This window comes from Cupressus sempervirens, chromosome 9 (genome assembly GCF_028749045.1).
Source record: "Cupressus sempervirens isolate cs-2001-9-10 chromosome 9, ASM2874904v1, whole genome shotgun sequence".
Lineage (NCBI taxonomy): Eukaryota > Viridiplantae > Streptophyta > Pinopsida > Cupressales > Cupressaceae > Cupressus > Cupressus sempervirens.
In genome coordinates, this window is record NC_143126.1 from 4639712 (window position 1) to 4661641 (window position 21930).

The following is a 21930-nucleotide window of genomic DNA, read 5'->3' on the forward strand; positions in this document are numbered from 1 at the left end:
TTACTCAATCATGGCTTTGTCTTCCATAGCTTTTTTCTTTCGATATGTTACTTCACATAGTAGTAAGACTTGTGATTCTTGCTCTAACTTGAGATTTCTAATTTCCTCAGCTTGTACTCTATTATTTTCCATTATATTTTCAATTGTTGAATCAAATTCATTGGAGTCACCATTGGTAAATAGCTTGGTAGTGTCAATCTCTTTGTATTGTGTGTCATTTTCTACAATAGCAATTTCTTTCCTTCTCTTTAAGGACTTCTTTAATTCTTCTCTTATCTAATTGATGTAGAATGAGTTTTAGCTCAATCCCTTGATTCTCAATAATATTTCCCAGTTTTTAGACTTCCATTTCAAGATCTTTCCTCAAAGCTACAAAGCTTCTCCTTGAGATAACTAAGCTCTGATACCAATTGTTGGAATTACAATAGGAAAAGTGAACTTTTTTTTTTTTTGGGGGGGGGGGGGTGGGAATCATTATTTCAAACTTGGACCAATAAAATTTGCACTATCCATCCATCTCATACGTTCAATGAATAAACTAAAATAATATGTAAAGCATATACATCTAAATCATGTAAGCATGCAAGCATTCACACACATAACACCATATATGATTACCCAGAAACCCTCCAAGTGAGAAGGTAAAACTAAGGTGGGGATGACACCCACAAATCTTCACTATTGCAACAATAAAGTGTATCCAATGAAGGTTACAAAATTTTTATCCCTATGAAAGATCTACCCTATTAAAGGCTTACAAATATTGTTAGGTCTTACCTTGTTAGAGGTTTTCAAAACCCTATTTGAAGTGTGCTTGGTTAAAGAACTTTAACTTACAACTAAGTAAGCACCTTGTAAAAGGATTTCATACAACTTGTTAGGACTGCTCTGTTAAGAGATTTGACTGAAATCACCTATTAGAATGTCTCAGCATAGATCCTATGGTTGGCACTTGCTTTCCTAATAATGAATCACCTATAAAATTTTTTTTCTTGATCCTTCTTGATTAGATGTCTCTTTATAGTATCCTTTAATCTATCCTCTATTCTACTCTAACTTATTTTGTAATGTAGTTTCACTTCATAACTTTCTAATTCACAATAAATGCTCTTGTTTGCACATGCAAACTTTTCTATTTTCTCCTTCAATTCCTTACACACTTATTATGAGGTCAGAGTTTCATCCTTCTTAAGAAGACTTGACAACTTAGGGTTAGGTATGAATCTACAATTGAGATTCATCCATTTTATCCTGTAAACTTTTCCATTTTTTGATTGGCTACATGTAATTGCATAGAGAATCCAAATAGAGATTCATCCTTATCTCCCAAATATCAAAATTTAATCTTAAGTTGGCTCAAAAATTGTCTGCATAGTTGTTTGTGCCATTACAAAAAAATATGTCAAAACTATTTTACTCAGCATCTGAAGTCTATAATGCTCAGCATACAATAATCTTTATAGTGTCACTTAGTACCTATATTTGTCAACATCCACTATTTACTTGGCTCTTGTGTCACTCAAAATAGTCTTTCTGCTTGGTACATGTGTGGCTCGACACTTACTATGATTCAACATGGTCTAATATTTACATGTTGTGCTCTACATGTACTTCTAGTTTAGCATGAACTTAGTAAGTAACTTAAGTGTGTTGACACTCACTTGTCAAAACCAATCTGAGATCAACAACAAAAATCAAAATGAAAAAAATAATTGTGAAGAGAGAGTTATCGAGAAAATCACTATTCCTAAAGAAGAAGAAAATAGTCAAAAGAAAGTCAAGGAAGAGGAATATAACTAGAAAAAGTGCAGTATAGTGAAGAGAGAATAGTGAGAGCTTGTAGTAGGCAACTAGGGGAGAGGTGATAATGAAGAAAAAGGAACTCACCAAGAAATTAGGAAGATTAGAGCATCTATAAGGATTGTAAAATCTATATTTTTGAATGGAATTCTTGATGAGAAAGTCTACATTGAACAACCTAAAGGTTTTGTAGATCATAGAAAAAGAGACATGGTGTACAAATTACACAAGGCATTATATGGTCTCAAGCAAGCTCCTAGAGCTTGGTATGGAAGACTTCATAACTACTTGGTACAAATTGGCTTTCAAATAACAAATGATAATAGTACTGTGTATATCAAAGAAAGACCAAACAAGAAGATTGTATTGGCAAAAATATTTGTTGATGATACCTTATTCATAGGAAATGATTGTTGGAGTTGATGAAATCCAACTCCGAAGACGCCAAGATCACCTGCATGCGAACCTGTCAAAGAGAAGCCATAGAAGGGGAGGAGCATGGAGCATGGGCAAAACCCTAAACGGACATGAGAGCCATCATAATGCAAACATAATAAGAAAATGTATTTACAATAATGTGATGTTATGATGATCAAATTATGTTACAATGAGAGAGAGCCCGAATATAAAGAGCTCATGGAAGCTTGTAGAACAAGCTGGAAGGAGGTAGAGGACAAATCCACAAAAAGTGGAATATGCTAAAAATGGAGAAAACTCTCGAGTTGTCAACAACAACCACTACATGCATTAAATACAAAATATTAAATAAATGCATGACCTAAGTAAACTTAAGCAATAGAATAAATAATTAAATATTAATTATTTACTCTAACACCCCCCCTTAAGTGCAACTTAGGGAAATGCCTTAAGCTCACAAAGCTAAGATGAATGCATAATGGGTCCCGGCAACGAGGCCATTTTAGGTACCCAAGTACAATGCAAGAAGATGAAACCTCTGTAAGCAGGGAAAGAGAGAAAACCACATGGGAAAAACCCTCCCCTAAAAAGAGGTAAGAACCCAGTGAAGAGCTGAAGAAGTCTCCAACTAGGGAAAATGTCCCCTAAAACAGGAATAATGAGTGATCATGGAGAAGCAGCATCACTGAAGCATGAAGAGCCGCAAATCTGTCAAACTGCTGATCTGAAGAAACCTCCATGGAAGAAGAAGGCACGAGCCGAGCATGTCTATATGGTAGATGATCCATCTCACCGAAATGCATAGGTAGCCAGCCACTGCAATCGCCTTGTATGTAGGATCAACCACTGAATACATAGTTCACACTATCGAATCATCGAACCATGGATGCATTAGAAAACAGCATAATCCCCCCTTAATGCAGACGGGGTGTGATGACAGGCAACTGAGAAGGTGAGCCAAAATCTTCTGCAAACGAACCAAGAACGAGGAGAGAGGAAAAGAAGTACAGACACCGATAAAGACACGGTCTAACTGACTCTGCATGGGCTAATGTCGTGGAAGGGACACTCACTTGACAAAGGGAGAATGCCTAAAACAGCAAACAAATAATCCCCCCCATGGTGATTTATGAAAATAGTGCAAGTACACCTGACTCAAAACAACGTTCATGACTCCCAGAATGTAAAAGTGACAGTTTATCTCAGTGCGAAAAAGAAAAGTGCTTCAAAAAGATAGCTACAATGATCAGAACTTAAAAAGAGCTGAACCAAAAAAAAGTACAGCCTAAAAGAAAGCAAACCATGCCAGGAAAACGATCCTCGGGCCTAAAACACTCAAAATATCAACCATAGAGCAAAAACGCCAAAACTATGATAGAAAGAGAAGAGGCCAAAAGTGAGGAAAAAATATGATAGTTCTGAAAAGATGAGAAAACTAGCTTTCCAAAAATATAAAGTTTTCCAAAAACAGACATGGGACGCAAAATATATGCATGCCGGAGTCAAAAAGAGGACTTCGGACTTTAACTGAAAAAACAGGAAATAAAAAAGCATCAAAACCAAAAAATACCTGCACCAAAATCTCCGTCTCGGAACCAGCTTTTCGGCGCTTCTTTCGGATCGGAAAAATACCTCCGTATGCAAGAGTTATGGCCAAAAAACCACAAGTAGGTCCAAAAGCAATCGGGAGAGGTGCATGCAAGGTTGATGACATAGGGATGACGTCATGCTGACGTCAGCATATCCTGCGATTTAAATTGACGGCCTGTCAGCCGTCGCAGCAAAAAAGAGAGCCACGTGGCAGGTACAGATCATGACGTGGCAGGGGCCACGTGGCAATGCGCCACGTAGCACGCCTGCCACGTGTCACACGCGGATTTGATAACTTCCGCTGACTGTGCAGTACAGCTGGCGGGCGGCGAAACCGGCGGAGATGGCCGCAGGGGCGGCGGAGGCGGGAGGAGCCGCCGGCGGAGGGCGACGGAAGGGCGGCGGGCTGGAGAGGCCATAGAAGCCATAGAAGGGGAGGAGCATGGAGCATGGGCAAAACCCTAAACGGACATGAGAGCCATCATAATGCAAACATAATAAGAAAATGTATTTACAATAATGTGATGTTATGATGATCAAATTATGTTACAATGAGAGAGAGCCCGAATATAAAGAGCTCATGGAAGCTTGTAGAACAAGCTGGAAGGAGGTAGAGGACAAATCCACAAAAAGTGGAATATGCTAAAAATGGAGAAAACTCCCGAGTTGTCAACAACAACCACTACATGCATTAAATACAAAATATTAAATAAATGCATGACCTAAGTAAACTTAAGCAATAGAATAAATAATTAAATATTAATTATTTACTCTAACAATGATGAATTATGCAACATTTTTAGAAGAAATGAGTAAATAATTTGAGATGTTTATTTTTGGTGGGATAAAATTCTTTATTGTATTGCAGATCCAATAGAAGAAAGATGGTATCTACATTACTCAATCTAAATATATCAAGGAAATACTAAATTTTTTTGGAATGGAAGACTCAAGACTAGTTGAAAACCCTATGTCTACATGACATAAGCTCTCCAAAAGTTATGATTCTAAAGAGGTAGATCAAACCACATAGATTAGTGATTGGAAAATTGCAGTATGTAGTGCATACAAGGCCTAATATTGCATTAGCAGTCAGTATGGTGGCAAGATTATCAACAAATCTAAAAGAAAATCACATGATGGTAGTCAAAAGAATCATGAGATAACTAAAAGGTACTAAAGAATATGGTTTATGGTACAAAATAGGAGGCAATTCAGATTTAAAAGTATTCATAGATGCTGACTGGGCAGGAAGTATTAATGATAGAAAAAGAACCAATGGTGGAGCATTCTTTCTTGGTAAAAGACTTGTGTCTTGGACAAGCAAGAAACAAAATTGTATCTCTCTATCCATAGTAGTTGCAGAATATGTGGTAGAAATAGTCAATTGTTCTAATATTGTTTGGTTCAAACAATTGTTGGTAGGTATGAAGATAGAGATCAAGGATCCAGTAGTCATATACTGTGATAATACAAGTGCAATAAATATATTGAAGAATCCAGTTATGCATACCAAAACAAAACACATTTATATAAAATATCATTTCTTGAGAGAATTGGTACAAGATAAAGAAGTAAGATTGGAATATGTGAATGCAAAAGAACAAATTGTAGGCATATTCAACAAGCCATTATGTAATGATGCATTTCTATATCTAAGAGGTAAGCTAGGGGTCATTCCCTTATCTAAAGCTCACTAAATAAAGTTTAGTGATGCATCAACTAGAACATATTGAAGATCATTTAGTTGGTGCAATATTGACAAGGAAATATTAAAAATAAATCCATACTTGAGGTACATTGATACACTAAACATTGTCTTTGGCATGAGATGTCAAAGAGGGAGAAATTTATTGTCATATACAAATTTTGCAAAATGAAAGAGAAAGAAATGTATAAAGGAAGAATGAACTTGATATCAAAGGTAGAGTTTGGTATCAGAAGAAGCTGTAGTAAACATATGTTTTCTGACAGAGGAAGAAATTGAAGGTAGAAAGAGTTCACATTGATAGAGGGAGTTCTCATGGATGAGAATCAGAATGAAACTAAGGATAATTCCTTACTTTATTCTTGCTCTAAAAAATTCATTGTATTATCACATGTTGTGTTTCCATCAATGCTAAAGAGGGAGATTTTTGAAAAAATTGATTAATTGTGTATTGTCTTTGATGTTATACAAAATGTCATATCATTACTAGTTAGTGTATGCCAAACTCACTCGGGCATTGAAAGCAGTTTTGTGTGTCTACTGGGCATTTCAGATTTTTCCTAGTTCAAAAGATAGTATCTATCAAGTTCACTCAGGCATCAAAGGAAAGTTTATAGAAGTTGAGTGTTAACTGAGCTCACTCAATTAATGAAAGAAATGTTGGATGGAACTAGTGTTAACCTAGCTCATTTAGTTACTAAAGGAACTTTGTGAGTAAACAGTGTTGACCGAGTTCACTTGGGTAACATAGAGAAATCATTTCTGAGTTAATGTCTACCAAGTAGGGTTGGCTAATGAAGGATTTTATTGTTTTGGCATATTATGTTCAAATTGATCTGTGTGTTGGTTCTAGCCAATTGAGGAAACGGATATTAATTATTCTAAGTTGTATTCCAGCCAACTTGACAATATGAAAGATATAAATATAAGATCAAGTTGAGATTTAGAAAGTGTGAAATACATGGAAGATAATTGAAGATTTTATGATGCTAAGAGGGAGTGAATCAAAAGGATAAGTAGAATATCCTTGTGGAACTAAAAATATATTCTCGATCAAGAAGGATCAAGTATACAAGCCAGAATTGAGATCTGTAATCAACAATTCATTTGCATCCAAATTACGTTATGTCATTATTACTCTCTAACCATTGTAGCAGTGATCTAAATCTCTTAACAGAGTTGGCTTAACAACTATTTGTAAATCCTCTAACAAAGTGGCATTTCTATTGAATTGTCCAAAGACCTCTAACAAGGCCGCTCCTAACAGAGTGATTAAATCCTCTAATAGGGTCACACCTAACAATGTGTTTTGTAACCTTTAACAAGGTTGGCTCCTAATAGGGCTCACTTTAGAAGAGTGAAAATTAGTAACTAGTTGCAATTGGTGGTTTTTCCCAAATTGAGTTTCCACATTAAATCTTGGTGTCAAATGTGTTCATGCTATTTCTCTTATGCATTTGCAACTAAGTTAAACTAATAGTAATCAAAAATATCATCTTAAGATTTTCATGCTAAGTATTTGTCAAGAATTTTGAGTGTTTACCAAGTTACAACATTTTTTTTATGTGTTTGCAGAGCATCAGCAAAGTTTAGTGTTCAAAGTTTATTTTGTACTGACATCTAAGGGATCTAGTATATATATTTGTTGTAATTAATTTATCCCTCCCTCTCAATTACTCCTCTTATATTTTCAACACTGAAATAATTGTCATCACCACAACCATACAACACAATAGTGTATTTCTCATTTTAATGAGAAAAGAATAGTTGGTTGTTGCTTCTATTTCAATAAGTATGGTCATAGAGAAAATGACTGCAAAATAAGAGCTCGAGACAATCAAAGGTCTCCTAAAGAAATGAGTTGCATTGGAAGGGACATGCTTCCCACATTTCTTTGTACAACCTATGGAAACCGAGTTCATCCTACAACTCAATACAAGTTGAGGATGAACCCAAGCAAAAACAATAAGCCATGGAAAGGTACCAAAATGACCTACTATATCTTCCACAAAATAGGTCATCTTATAAGGGACTACAGATTTGGTAGAAGACAACGGATTAAGTCCCCTATTAGAAAGGAAAAGATCATGACTATGGAAAAAGTTGAAAAGGACTTTATCATAGAATGAATTAAGAAGAATGAAGTGGTTGAAGAAAATCTAGATGATTAGTGGTGGGACCTCACAAACTGACTAAGCTCACAATTTTTTTTGGGGTTTGAAGATAAATGGAATAATAAGAAATTGGTTCCCTAATTTAAAATTGGTAGTCATACACATGAAGAGGAGTGTTGACATTGAAACAAAGTGTAACCTATTGATAGAACATCAATGTACTGAAAAAGTAACCATTGTGGAATGACTTGAAGCATTAATGACAAATGTTACTAGGTAGGTAAAAAAAACTTTTTTGATCTTTGTAACTCTAACATTATACTCTTGTGACATAAATATAAGGATTAAGAATCATTCAACACATTGCATTGTGAAATCACTTGTGCCTATTGTAAAACCCTGAGATCTCACCAGTGAATATTGCAAGAATATCATTTATGGGAAGGATGTCTTACAACGATCATCAAGGAATTATAGAAAAAGGGAAGGACATTGAAAATGAAACTTTACTATCATATATGCTCAATGATGTCCTTCTCACAAAATATGTGAGTGCATAAAGGGAATTAGAAATGCAAGATATTGGTGACAAGGAGATAAGAGAGTTTTATGGTACATTCTTCATAGAAGGAGCCCAAAAGGAAGAGAAAAAAGATATGGTAGATTCTGCATTAAGCATAATGATGGAGATACTCAATTTCTTCAATGAGGAATGGTTAATGTTTGTTCTACGTAGAATTCATGAACAATATGTATTGTTGGAAAAACTATACATCATCACAAAGGCCCTAATTAAGAGGGTAAATGGGTTCAACACATCTCACATTGATATGTTAATGAATTTTGTCTCGGCAAGGTAAGAAACTTCATTAACTAGAGGAAAGAAAATAAAACATGGAATAGGTTCTACTATAAATGACATTCCAAGTCCTAAATTGAGATTTGTGGACATGGTGTTGGGTTACAAGTTGTGCCACATCGAGAGAAATATATGTGTTTTAGGAAACATTGAATATAGAGCAATTTAGATCATCCAAAAGAATCAAGGGTTGATCTCTCTCCATATTTGCATAGGAAGATAATAAAAAATATTGGGAAGACAATGAGTGGTTATTAGAACTAGACTCTAAGGTTTGGACTAATACTCATATCTATCTTCTTCTACCTAAGGGGATTATTACCTAGTTCACCAAGCATCAAGTGGAGTGAAGACCAACTGGTCATGGCTCAAATAGGAGAAATGAGTAGGAGATGAGAGGGAAAAGGAAATGTTATTTTGTGGTAATACTTCAAAGGATTCCAATAGGAAATTAACTAGAGAGAAAAGATACCCACAAGTCTAGTGGGAAGCTACAAAGATAGAGTTTGCTTTCTATCGAGCACATATAATTGCATTGTGTGCTCAACTCAACTCAATTAAGAGATCTATGGTTGAAACCTTTCACATATAAAGTAAGATATGAATATGATAGGCCCTATATATAAAACTTATTAGCCTAACAAGAAATATCTATCCTAGCAAGGTTTGACAATTGTGTAGAGATAAGAGACAGACTATTCTTAGAATAAAAGGTAGATGATGTAACACCCCAACCTTGCTTCCAAACCCCAAGCTCTCTGTCAGGGCTACCTTAGGTCATTCACTAGACCCACTAGGGCTTCTTCACACCCTATAATTACTAGGACCTTGCTCAAGAGATCCTAATCCTTCAGTTGGGGGTACACCAACAAAGTAACATCAAATTTCTTACTAGCCGGCTCCAGTCCGCTATTAACCCTCAAGTCCATCTATAGCTCCAAGGGTACCAGTTCTTCATCTAGGGTTTTTTTTAGACTCCTTCTAACATCCATGACCCTAAAAAATGCTGATTTCATAGGCGCATTCAATCTACTAGGGAAGATACACCAAATTGCTCCAAAAAGGCTACTAGGAATTAGCCCTCCTAAATAGTTGGAAACAAGATTTCTTGAAAAAATTCTTAACAACCCTACAAAAAAAATTATATTTTTGGATACCCTTTTTAGAGTACTTCAAGATTCTGTAATTTTCTAGCCTCCAAACTTTTTGTACAATGAAAGTACAGTTTTAGGCCAAAAATGAGGATTTCAAGTGCTTTATCGCTGTTGTGATGGAAAACCACCTTAGACACCTTTCCAAGACCTCTCCTTTGGACTGGAGCAAGGTTAGACCTTCTCATTACTCGTTGTGCAGCTGGATTAAGGTATTTGTACACTCAATCCTCTCCATAACTCATTTTCCAATTGTGATTCCTAGCCAAGTTGCATTTGGCTTGCCTAGGGCATCACCTTAAAAATGCTTGCTGATGCTTTCAAGGGACCTCCTTCTTGATACATAATTTACATGGATCCTAGTTCCAAATCCCAAAATACCAGAGGTTTCCAATGGTGGGAAGTGGCCCTAAGATCCCATTTTCTAAGTGCAGCCCTGTTCAGATCAGCAACTTGCCAAGAACAAAAAGATTTTTCTACACTAATGCAAACGAATTAAAATGATCAAAACAACACTACAAAAAGATTAAAAACAATATTTCAGAACTTTTCCAACACAAAAATCAGGCCATTCAATTCTCCTCTATTAAAAATGCCTTCAAATGCATAAAACCGGCAACAAAATACTTGCTCAATTCGTACAAAATGCAAAACCAACTTGTCCAACCCCCTAAAAATGGCTGTCCTCACGTTTTTAAAGGCTCCTCCATCAGTTCCATAACTATTCTAAACAGTTAGGACGTTCTAAACACACAAATGCCAAAAAGTTGCTTTTTGCAAGAAAATGTTGTCATGACAACATGACAACATTTCAGCAACTTTTGTTCTACATGGAGTTAGACCTCCAAATTTGGCACAAAAACAAAGTAGACATATAATATGCATAAAATGACTTCAAATAAACTATTCAAAGCCATTGGAACCTTTCTAGACCATTTTAGCCTTTACCGGACCTAAGTCACCTAGTTGACAATAGTCGGCAACTTCTAGCAACTTGGTCACTTTGGATCTTGCCAAGTCTCCTAAACACACCTAAGGACCACATAGGACCTATTATTAGAATAGTGATGTGTCTAGCATCACTACAAGCCAAAAATAAAGAAATACCTAGGTTTCACACTTAGCCTACCTAGGTGCTCCTGCACCATACTCCCCCCTCCAACAAAGAACTCAAGGTGGATCAGTTTGCAACAAATCTAGAGGTATGCCAACCTTCTTGAACTCTGTCTCAGCAACCCATGTAGCCTCTAAAATTGGTTTCTCCTTCCATTTGATGAGGTGTTCCATGTAAACCTTGTGCCTTGTAGTCTTCTTTACCCTTGAATCTAACACCTTTTCTACCTCCAACTTGTTGTTTGTAGGTGTTGAAGCAAGTTCAAGATCTTCATGAACATCAGGACTGAGTTGAGATGGGTCACCTTTGTATGCCACCAAGTCTTGCACATTAAAAATAGGGGATATGCCCAAATCGGAAGGTAAATCGACCTTATAGGCATTTGCTCCATATTTAGCCAATATTTTGCAAGGCCCTACCCTCTTCATCTGTAACTTAGTAGGAATACCTTTTTGAAGCCTTGCTTTGTTCAAATGGACCATCACATAGTCCCCAACAGCAAATTGAACATCCTTCTTCTTTTCATCCACCTTGGCTTTGAGTTTTAGAGTGTTGTCTTGAATAGTCTTCTTAACTTGCTCCTGAATCTCCTTCATGGTTTGTACAAAGTCTTCAGCTTGACCACTAATCTGATCCATGTTTCCAAGACACCTTAGTTCACACACACCTCTTGGGTGCATGCCATAAACAATTTCAAAAGAACTCTTTCCGGTAGTCCTATTCTTGCTATCATTGTAGGCATATTCTGCTTGTGAGATGATAACATCCCAAGTCTGACCATACTCCTTAGTTAGGCACCTAAGAAGGTTACCTAAAGTTCTATTAACCACCTCAGTTTGACCATCAGTTTGAGGATGGTAAGCTGAACCAAAAGACATGTTAGTGCCAAGCTTCTTCCATAAAGTCTTCCAAAAGTGACTCATGAATTTCACATCTCGATCCGACACAATGCTTAATGGAAGTCCATGAATCCTTACAACCTCTTTGAAAAACAAATGAGCTATATGACTTGCATCATTAGTTGTCTTACATGGAATGAAATGTCCCATTCTACTGAATCTATCAACAACAACATAAATGCTATCATACCCTTGCTTAGTTTTAGGCAAACCAACAATGAAATCCATACTTACACAATCCCATGGTCTGCTAGGAATTGGTAAGGGCAGGTAAAGACCTGCATTGCTCATTCCTCCTTTTTCCTTCATACACACCATACATTGCTCCACATACTTGGTTACATCTTTGACCAATTTAGGCCAATAATAGAACCTTTGCACTAGTTCTATTGTCTTGCTGATACCAAAATGCCCACTCAAGCTGCCATTATGCTTCTCTTGTATTAGGTTCTCTCTCATGGAACCTCTTGGTACACACAACTGGTTACCCTTAAATAGCAACCCATTTTGCAAAGTGTATTCTGAAAATCTGCTATGAAAGTGGTTTCCAAAATCCATGCATACCTTATAGGCTTCAGCAAAGTCCTCATCATTCTTGTAAAGATTCTGAAAACTCTACACTCCAATGCTATGGAGCTGAATCTCTTAGACTGTTAAAACCCTTCTACTTAATGCATCAGCAACCTTGTTCATTTGTCCTTTCTTATGCTTGATTGTAAAGGTGAAGGCCTGCAAATATTCCATCCACTTCAAGTGCCTGTTGCTCAACTTCTCATGTGTGTTGATGTAGCTAAGAGCTTGATTATCTATAAACACAACAAATTCTTTTGGCAACAAATAGTGTCTCCACTTCCTAAGACACTGGACTAAGGCATACAATTCTAGATCATAGGATGATTATTTCTTCTTGGCCTCATTTAGCTTTTCACTATAGAAGGCTACTGGTCTACCTTCTTGACTCAACACCCCACCCACTGCTAGGCCACTTGCATCACATTCTAAGGTGAACAACTTTTCAAAGCTAGGCAATTTTAGGATGGGTTGAGTAGCTACTTGTTTTTTTAACATATCAAATGACTTTTCAGCCTCTAAAGTCCACCTAAACTTGGACTTGACTCCCCCCTTTATGGTATCAAGAAATGGTGCGCAAATACCACTAAAGTTCCTAATGAACTTCCTATAAAATTGAGACAAACCGTGGAAACTTCTTACCTCACTAGATGTGGTAGGTGTAGGCCAACTTAGGATAGCAGCAACTTTCTCCTTGTCCATCTTCAAAGTTCCTTTAGACACCACAAAGCCTATATACACCAACTCTTGCTTGAAGAAGTCACACTTCTCAAGGTTGATAGATAGTTTCTCCTCATGAAGCCTCTTCAAAACCGCTTCTACATGCTTGACATGTTCCTCTTTGGTCTTGCTGTAGATGAGGATATCATCCAAATACACCACCACAAATCTGCCTGTGAAGTCTTTGAGCACTTCATTCATGAGCCTCATGAAGGTGCTAGGGGCATTGGAAAGACCAAATGGCATCACAAGCCATTCATAAAGACCATCAGTAGTCTTAAATGCTGTCTTCCATTCATCTCCCTCCTTTATTCTAATTTGGTGATACCCACTTTTCAAGTCTAGCTTAGTGAAATACATAGCACCTCCTAGACAATCCATAAGGTCTTCAATTCTTGGAATATGAAACCTATACCTGATTGTAATGTGGTTAATGGCCCTTGAGTCAGTACACAACCTCCATTTTCCTCCCTTCTTGGATGCCAAAACCACTGGGACTTCACAAGGGCTTATGCTCTTTTGGATCAAACCTTGGTCCATCAACTCTTGGACTTGTCTTGCCACTTCAAGGTTCTGATCTGGGGTTAACTTGTAGGCTGCCTTATTAGGTAGTGAGGCACCTGGAACAAAGTCAATTTGATGGCTGATAACTCTTCTTGGTGGTAGGGTAGCTGGTGTACCATCACTAACAATCTCCTTATACTTTACAAGCAACTCTTGTACCTCTGCTGGTAAAGGTTCTTGGACTGGCTTTTCTTCACTTGCAGCCTTTAGTATGACTACAAATCCTTGGCTCTCCTCATGCTTGAGGTCTCTAATAAACTCTTTCTCTCCACATAGCAGCACATTAGGCACCTTGGACTGTGGTTCATCCCCTTCTAACAATGACTGAATTTTGAAGGTCTTGCTTCCTTTCTTAAATGTTATGGTATTTTCCTTGCCATCATAGACCACTTCCCTATAAAATTGCCAAGGTCTCCCTAGCAAAAGATGACAAGCATCCATTGGCAAAATATCACATAATAAGCGGTCTTTATATCCTGCAATTGAGAAGTCCACCCATGCTTGTTCATTCACTAGGATGCTTTGCCCTTTGTTAAGCCATGTGACTTTGTAAGGGTTGTCATGAGGTATCTTCTTTAGTTTGAGCTTTGTAACAGCCTCCTCTGATATTACATTATTAGTTGATCTAGAATCAACCACCACCTTGCATACTTTTCCTAGGATCTTGCACTTGATCCTAAACAATGCCCTTCTATGTCTAGGCTCATTAGAAGCTGGTTGCTTGATCAGCACCCTCCTAAACATGAGGTTCTCACCTTTTTCAGACTCAATATGGTCTATGTCAACATCCTTGCAACTTCTATTATCTTCTTGTGCATATGCTAGCCTTTTATCTTGGCTTGAGGAAGAGGGTTTGTCCGGGCACCTATAGGCAGGATGGCCTAGTTGACCACAATTGTAACACTTCATTGTTGCAAAGTAAGAGCTGCTCCTACCTCCTCTACCCCTACTTGATCCTCCTTGATTGCCTCTCCCTCTATTATAACCACCTCTTGAAGAGTGGTCAATAGTTTGCTCCATGGGTTTGCTTTCACTTTGGCTCTTTTGATCACTACCTTTGCCTTGGTAGCCTCCTCTTTGATTTTTCTGATTTCTGCCTTTGCCTCTATCTTTGAAGTTAGAATCTCCTTTCCTCTTGTTCTTTTCTTCTACCTTCAAAGCTAGCTGATGACATCTTTGGATAGTGGTAGGGGCCCATAAGCTAAGCTCCTCTTGAATGTTCCACTTCAAGCCACCAAGATACCTTGCCACCTTGAGTGACTCCTCTTCTTGCTTCTTGGATCTCAAACACAACCTCTAAAATTCTTCAGTGTAGGAGGTCACATCAAGATCTTTTTGCTTCAATCCTTGCCTCTTTTTATGGAGTTGGATCTCAAAGTCTTCAGGTAGGAAGTTCTCCTTGATTTTGTTTGCCATAGCACTCCAATTTGCAATTGGATTCTTGCCCATGCTGACTCTTTCATCTTGTACATACTTCCACCATGTTAAGGCTGAGCCTCTAAGCCTTGACTTGGAAACCTTAACCTTCTGTGCCTCTGAGATACCCTCACACTCAAAGTGGTTCTCCATACCCTCTAACCAATCCATAACTGCATCAATATCCATCTTACCACTGAAAAGTGGCACTCCTTCCAAAGCTTTACCTCCTAAGGCTTTGATTGCCTTCAAGAAGGGCTCTTCTTGCAAGATAGGATCAGGTTCAGGTACAATATCTTCCTCTGCTACCTTTTTACCATTCCCATCTTCTTCTTCATCTCTTTTCTTGGCTGCCTCTACCACTGCATCTAGTTTTTGCTTCACCTCTTCTAGTGCTTCTTCAAGAAGCTGATTTCTTTGCCTTTGCTCATCAACTTCTTTAGCTAACTCCACATTTGTCACCATCATGGATTCTCCTACTAATTCTTCAGTGGCTTCCAAAATTAACTACCTTTCCCAAATCTTTAACTGGCTCTGATACCACTCTAATGTAACACCCAAACCTTGCTTCCAAACCCCAAGCTCTCTGTCAGGGCTACCTTAGGTCATTCACTAGACCCACTAGGGCTTCTTCACACCCTATAATTACTAGGACCTTGCTTAAGAGATCCTAATCCTTCAGTTGGGGGTACACCAACAAAGTAACATCAAATTTCTTACTAGCCGGCTCCAGTCCGCTATTAACCCTCAAGTCCATCTATAGCTCCAAGGGTACCAGTTCTTCATCTAGGGTTTTTTTTAGACTCCTTCTAACATCCATGACCCTAAACAATGCTGATTTCATAGGCGCATTCAATCTACTAGGGAAGATACACCAAATTGCTCCAAAAAGGCTACTAGGAATTAGCCCTCCTAAATAGCTGGAAACAAGATTTCTTGAAAAACTTCTTAACAACCCTACAAAAAAAATTATATTTTTGGATACCCTTTTTAGAGTACTTCAAGATTCTGTAATTTTCTAGCCTCCAAACTTTCCGTACAATGAAAGTACAGTTTTAGGCCAAAAATGAGGATTTCAAGTGCTTTATCGCTGTTGTGATGGAAAACCACCTTAGACACCTTTCCAAGACCTCTCCTTTGGACTGGAGCAAGGTTAGACCTTCTCATTACTTGCTGTGCAGCTGGATTAAGGTATTTGTACACTCAATCCTCTCCATAACTCATTTTCCAACTGTGATTCCTAGCCAAGTTGCATTTGGCTTGCCTAGGGCATCACCTTAAAAATGCTTGCTGATGCTTTCAAGGGCCCTCCTTCTTGATACATAATTTACATGGATCCTAGTTCCAAATCCCAAAATACCAGAGGTTTCCAATGGTGGGAAGTGGCCCTAAGATCCCATTTTCTAAGTGCAGCCCTGTTCAGATCAGCAACTTGCCAAGAACAAAAAGATTTTTCTACACTAATGCAAACGAATTAAAATGATCAAACCAACACTAAAAAAAGATTAAAAACAATATTTTAGAACTTTTCCAACACAAAAATCAGGCCATTCAATTCTCCTCTATTAAAAATGCCTTCAAATGCATAAAACCGGCAACAAAATACTTGCTCAATTCGTACAAAATGCAAAACCAACTTGTCCAACCCCCTAAAAATGGCTGTCCTCACATTTTTAAAGGATCCTCCATCAGTTCCATAACTGTTCTAAATATTTAGGACGTTCTAAACACACAAATGCCAAAAAGTTGTTTTTTGCAAGAAAATGTTGTCATGACAACATGACAACATTTCAACAACTTTTGTTCTACATGGAGTTAGACCTCCAAATTTGGCACAAAAACAAAGTAGACATATAATATGCATAAAATGACTTCAAATAAACTATTCAAAGCCATTGGAACCTTTCTAGACCATTTTAGCCTTTACTAGACCTAAGTCACCTAGTTGACAATAGTCGGCAACTTCTAGCAACTTGGTCACTTTGGATCTTGCCAAGTCTCCTAAACACACCTAAGGACCACATAGGACCTATTATTAGAATAGTGATGTGGATAGCATCACTACAAGCCAAAAATAAATAAATACCTAGGTTTCACACTTAGCCTACCTAGGTGCTCCTGCACTAGTAGAATAGAAGCCCGCTCTATATATAGTGACTGAGAGTTAGGTACCCAAGCCTTTCTAAGAAATTCCATCCAAGGTAATTAGTACCAAGGGGATGGAAGAAAAACAAGAAAGAAGTATCCCTCACAAAAAACAAGCACAATAGAGGAAAGAACCATTCATAGATCAAGTTGAGGCTGAGGAAACAAAATTTGAAGATGATACTGCTGAAGCAACCATGATCATAAAATCCACTAAGGGAGTAGGAGTAGAATCATCCTCAAAACCTATAAGGTAAGAAGAACTCAATACCAATTTCTATTAGTGAGATTGTGAATACAACAGTAAAGAATTATGACTATACTATTCTTCAAAATAGATTTACAAAATTCTCAAAGGAAAACAAGACAAAAGAAACAAGTGTTGTGTTAACTAGTTTAAAGATAATATAAATAAGACCATATGATGTTGGGTTGCAATTACCTAGAGATATGAGAAAGATATTGAACAATAAATGGAGTATGAGAGTAAAAGGACTATGAGAAAATGATGGAAGATCTCTTAATCAAGATAAGACCAAAGATGAAGGAGTCTCAAAAGAAGGCACTAATAGAGGCTTACAAAAGAAGGTGTAGACACCTAAATTTGATTACACTATTTTAGTAATCCTATTTAGTTATCTAAAAAGGCATTATTAATTAAATTTCTATTTAATTAATCCTTTGTCATCCCCTAGTTGATTAATTTAATTAATCATCTATAGTCCTAATTGATAAATCAAATAATCTATTATTTATCAATTAAATCCTATTCTTCTATCTAATTCCAAAAATCCCCATTTATTAAATAAATCTATTTGATAAATGAAATCCTCAAATTCAAAAACCCCTAACCTATCTCTAATCCTCCATTTAGCCTAATCCACCCCATCCACCCATACTAACCAAGCTTAGCCACTAACTCACCCACCCTCATTAATGCCATCCACTTGCACATCTCTAACATCCCTAAGCTAATCCTAAACCCAAGCCTAATCCACCCCCTAATGTTGTCACATTCCTTAAACAAGTTTAAGACTTTCCTAATCCAAACCAAAGTCTCCCCTCAAAAAACCCAACCACTAAGTCATGAGTGCTCTTACAAAACATAAAAGACTCTTACAAGCCCACTCATGACTCTTACACCCATCTTCCACACTCTTCCCTCTTTCACACTCATTCCTCTTACATCCCTCTTACATACTCAACCCCACTCATCATGCCTTTAACCAACCCTTTACACTCATCCTCCTTGTGACAAGTGTCACCTTCCCATTGGTGCTAAACAAGCACAATCCATATGCTCTCCTTTGAGTGCATCCTAGCCCTCCTTAAGCCTTCATCCATCCTTTCATCTAAGCCCTCCATGCCTCTACCCCTTAGCCTATAAATTGAATCCCATCCCAAGCCATTTCATCAACAATCTTTGAGCTAAAGTTACCATGCTATTTTGAGAACCAAAGCCATCAATATTACCCTTATAATGCCAAATTGAGAGCTCACAAAGCTACCAATTTGCCATTACTCATCTCCATTGAAGCAGCTTTTAAGCATCTTGAGCATACATCCACAGCAAAAGGACACATCTACAGAATCAAGAAAGCATGGAGTGTTTTCTCTTGTGAGGTTTGCACTTCTTGTTTGCTTTCTTTGTCCAAGCATATATGTGAATTTAGTTTTTAGTTTGTGAATGTTTACTTTATTTGTTAATGTTCTTTGCATACTGATTCTGGTTCTACAGAAGGTACAACATCACTAGAGGTATAATAGACCTCACAACCAATTGCATGAACTAGAAGAGAGAAAGCATTAGTCAACACTAAAGGAGTTGACTTCATATATTAGTGCCTACTTAAAAATGAAATCAACTACTAGGAAGTGGAATAAAACTAACTATTTTGAAGGATATAGGAATGGATAAGCCCAAGCCAATAGTGGCATAAATTGGCATAAGAAATGAAATAGAGGCAAAAGAATAACAAAGGAGGCAAGAAAATCCTATTTCTCTAAGAGAGGAATAAGTATCGGAAGAATAGGAACAAAAAAATGATCAATGTGACTCAAGAGGAGTCAATAATGCCCAAGGAAACTGATGTAGACAAGTTCACAATTAAAGCAAAGAAAGATGAATAACTAGTAGATTCCCCATAGTTTCCATAAACCGAAGAGAGAATCACAAAGGAGCTTGTCTAGTCACTACAAGATATAAATAAAAAATTGATAGAGGAGAAAATCAAGACTACAACCATATCAATTGACTCATCACCAAAGAAGGATGATGATAATAAACTTAAATCACTTGTCCTTGCACAGATAATAGATGATGAACCTCTAGAAGAGAAGTTCCTAGAAATGAAAGAGGATGTGGAATCACCATCCAAGAAAGGAAAAGAGGAAGAAAAAACAAAAAATTGGACAATGTTTTATAACCATACCTATGTCATCAAGATCAAGAGTATTTTGAGAGAAAGACACATGAAAAAAGAGAGTAGAAAGAGAGCACCAAGAATATCTAGAAAAAAAGGAGGAAATAAAGAGATAAAGGGGAGAAGTCCAACAAGGAACATAACAACATCATCATCCTAATTGTTGTCATCATCTTCTAGCTCAGATGATGAAGGAGAATTTTATGAGAAGGATGTGAGAGAAACACATGGCAAGGAGGAAATTGATCCACTCATTGCTGAAAAATGAAATGATAAAAGATATGGATCTAGAAGAGATCAATGAATATAAGAAACACTTGAAGAAGTAACATGAGCTCAAGAAGAAATAATGGGCTAGCATACTGGTATTCACTCGAAACATTATTGTAGAACTAGCCTTAGATATCAAATATGATCCTAATATGGTTCTCATCAACCAAATCTCCACACTGGTTGATAGGGTGAAAGATGACCAAGTAAGTGTGGAAGCATTGGTCAAGAAGAATCTTGAGGATAAACACATAAACAAATTGAAAAATCTAGTTGGATAGAACTAGGCCACACTACAAGAAGCCAAAGAAAAATTGAAAGAGACTTCGTAGGCTTTAACACCAGTCATGAATAAGTCATCAAATCCACATTCACTCACACCCAATCTAGAACAAAGACTGCAACAAGCTCAACATGAGTTACAAAATCTAAAAGATAATTACAATGTAGTCACTAACTTTATAGTTATTGATATGTCCAAAACTCAAGGGACACTAATTCTCATACATTAGATCAATGATGAATTTGGAAAAAAAGCTATTAGATTGATACAAATTCAATGAAAACTATCTCGAATAATAGACATCATCCAAACACACATTGCAAATGTTGATGCAATACTCAACAAGATGCTATGCAACACCATGAGTGGATTATAAACACTTTTGAGTGAACTAAACTTTAAAGAGTGAGATCGTTTGTCTCACAAATCTAAAGGTATCATGGGATACCTAGCTTTCTACCATACAAGGTCAATACCAAGACATTCAACAACCTATAACCACCCTAATGCATGCTTTTTCATTAATGGCAATAAGGGGGACAATGTCAAAATGAGAAAATGAAAAATGAGAGATATACAAAATAGGGGGAGAATAAATGTGACCCAAAGGGAAGAATATCAAAGAAGAGAATATCAAAGGATGAGATTTAAAAATGAGGATATAATATCAACAAGGGATAATACAAAGGAAGCATAGGAATAATAGTAGAAGAACATGTAAATAAAATTGGCATAAAGAGAGACATGCACATTTTCAAGGGAGTGTCTAACATATTTTTCCTAAGTCCATCTACTGGTACCATTCATTAGTGTAAGAAAAGTTTTGGTTGAACTTCACAAAGTAGAATGGGTGCGAATAGTGATAAATAATGTTTTTCTATCAATGCCAAAGTGAGAGATTATTGACCCCTCATGCATCCTTGGCATGAATAATGAAAGAAGTATTATGTGTTCTCATTGATGGCCAAAAGTATTTGATTGGGAAAATGCGTGACAATCGGTTAGGTGATGAAGAAGGAGAAGAAAATTTACAGTTATTGGTCATGATATACATCGACATACACTCAGGCACATCCATATTGACATAGGAAGTTAGATATGGATAATAGTTGATCCAAGTAATCAACATAATGAGTTACCATTGATGTGAGAAAAGGTAAATAAAAAATTATACAAGCAAGAAAAAATGACATGCTACCATTGGTTCACAAATAAGATTGGCAAGGCTATGAATCTAGCTAATAGGCGTAGGGTTCACTAGTTTGCTATGAATGAAGCAAGCATGAAATTCAAAATTTTAATTCAAGAACAAGAAGAATAATTTGGTTATGGATAATTGTCTCCTAATCCCAATAGAAGGCTATATAAAACAAAAATCAAAAGGAAGATAGTTGTTGCAAATAGAGAGTTATCAAGAGAGTCAACCTAGCAATGACATTCTCCTCTTTTCTTACATCCTTTTATTTATTGCCTAAAATTCTATAGGCTTTAATCTTCATCCTCTTTTGGTTGGTTAGGTTGCCATAGAATTTTAGGGCAAATGGGCAGTAAAAAATGATCACTGTAGATTAAGAAGAAAAAAAGAGCCAAGATTCAAGGACAAGGAATATAACTAAAGTAAGTGTAGTAGAGTGAGGAGAAAACAACATGATGTTATTGTAGGCAACCAAGGGAGAGGTGAGAATGAGGAGCATATCATTCACCAACAAGAAGGAGGATTAAAGCATCTTTAAGGAGACTAAACTTAGATCTACATGGCAAGGCATTGCTACATTTAAAGGTCAAAACACATAGAATGCTTTCTTATCATTTCATCTATTTGTAAGCTCCTAAAAAGATAAAGCTCCATTAGTAAGATTATTGTACAAATCCTCTAATAAGGTGTCT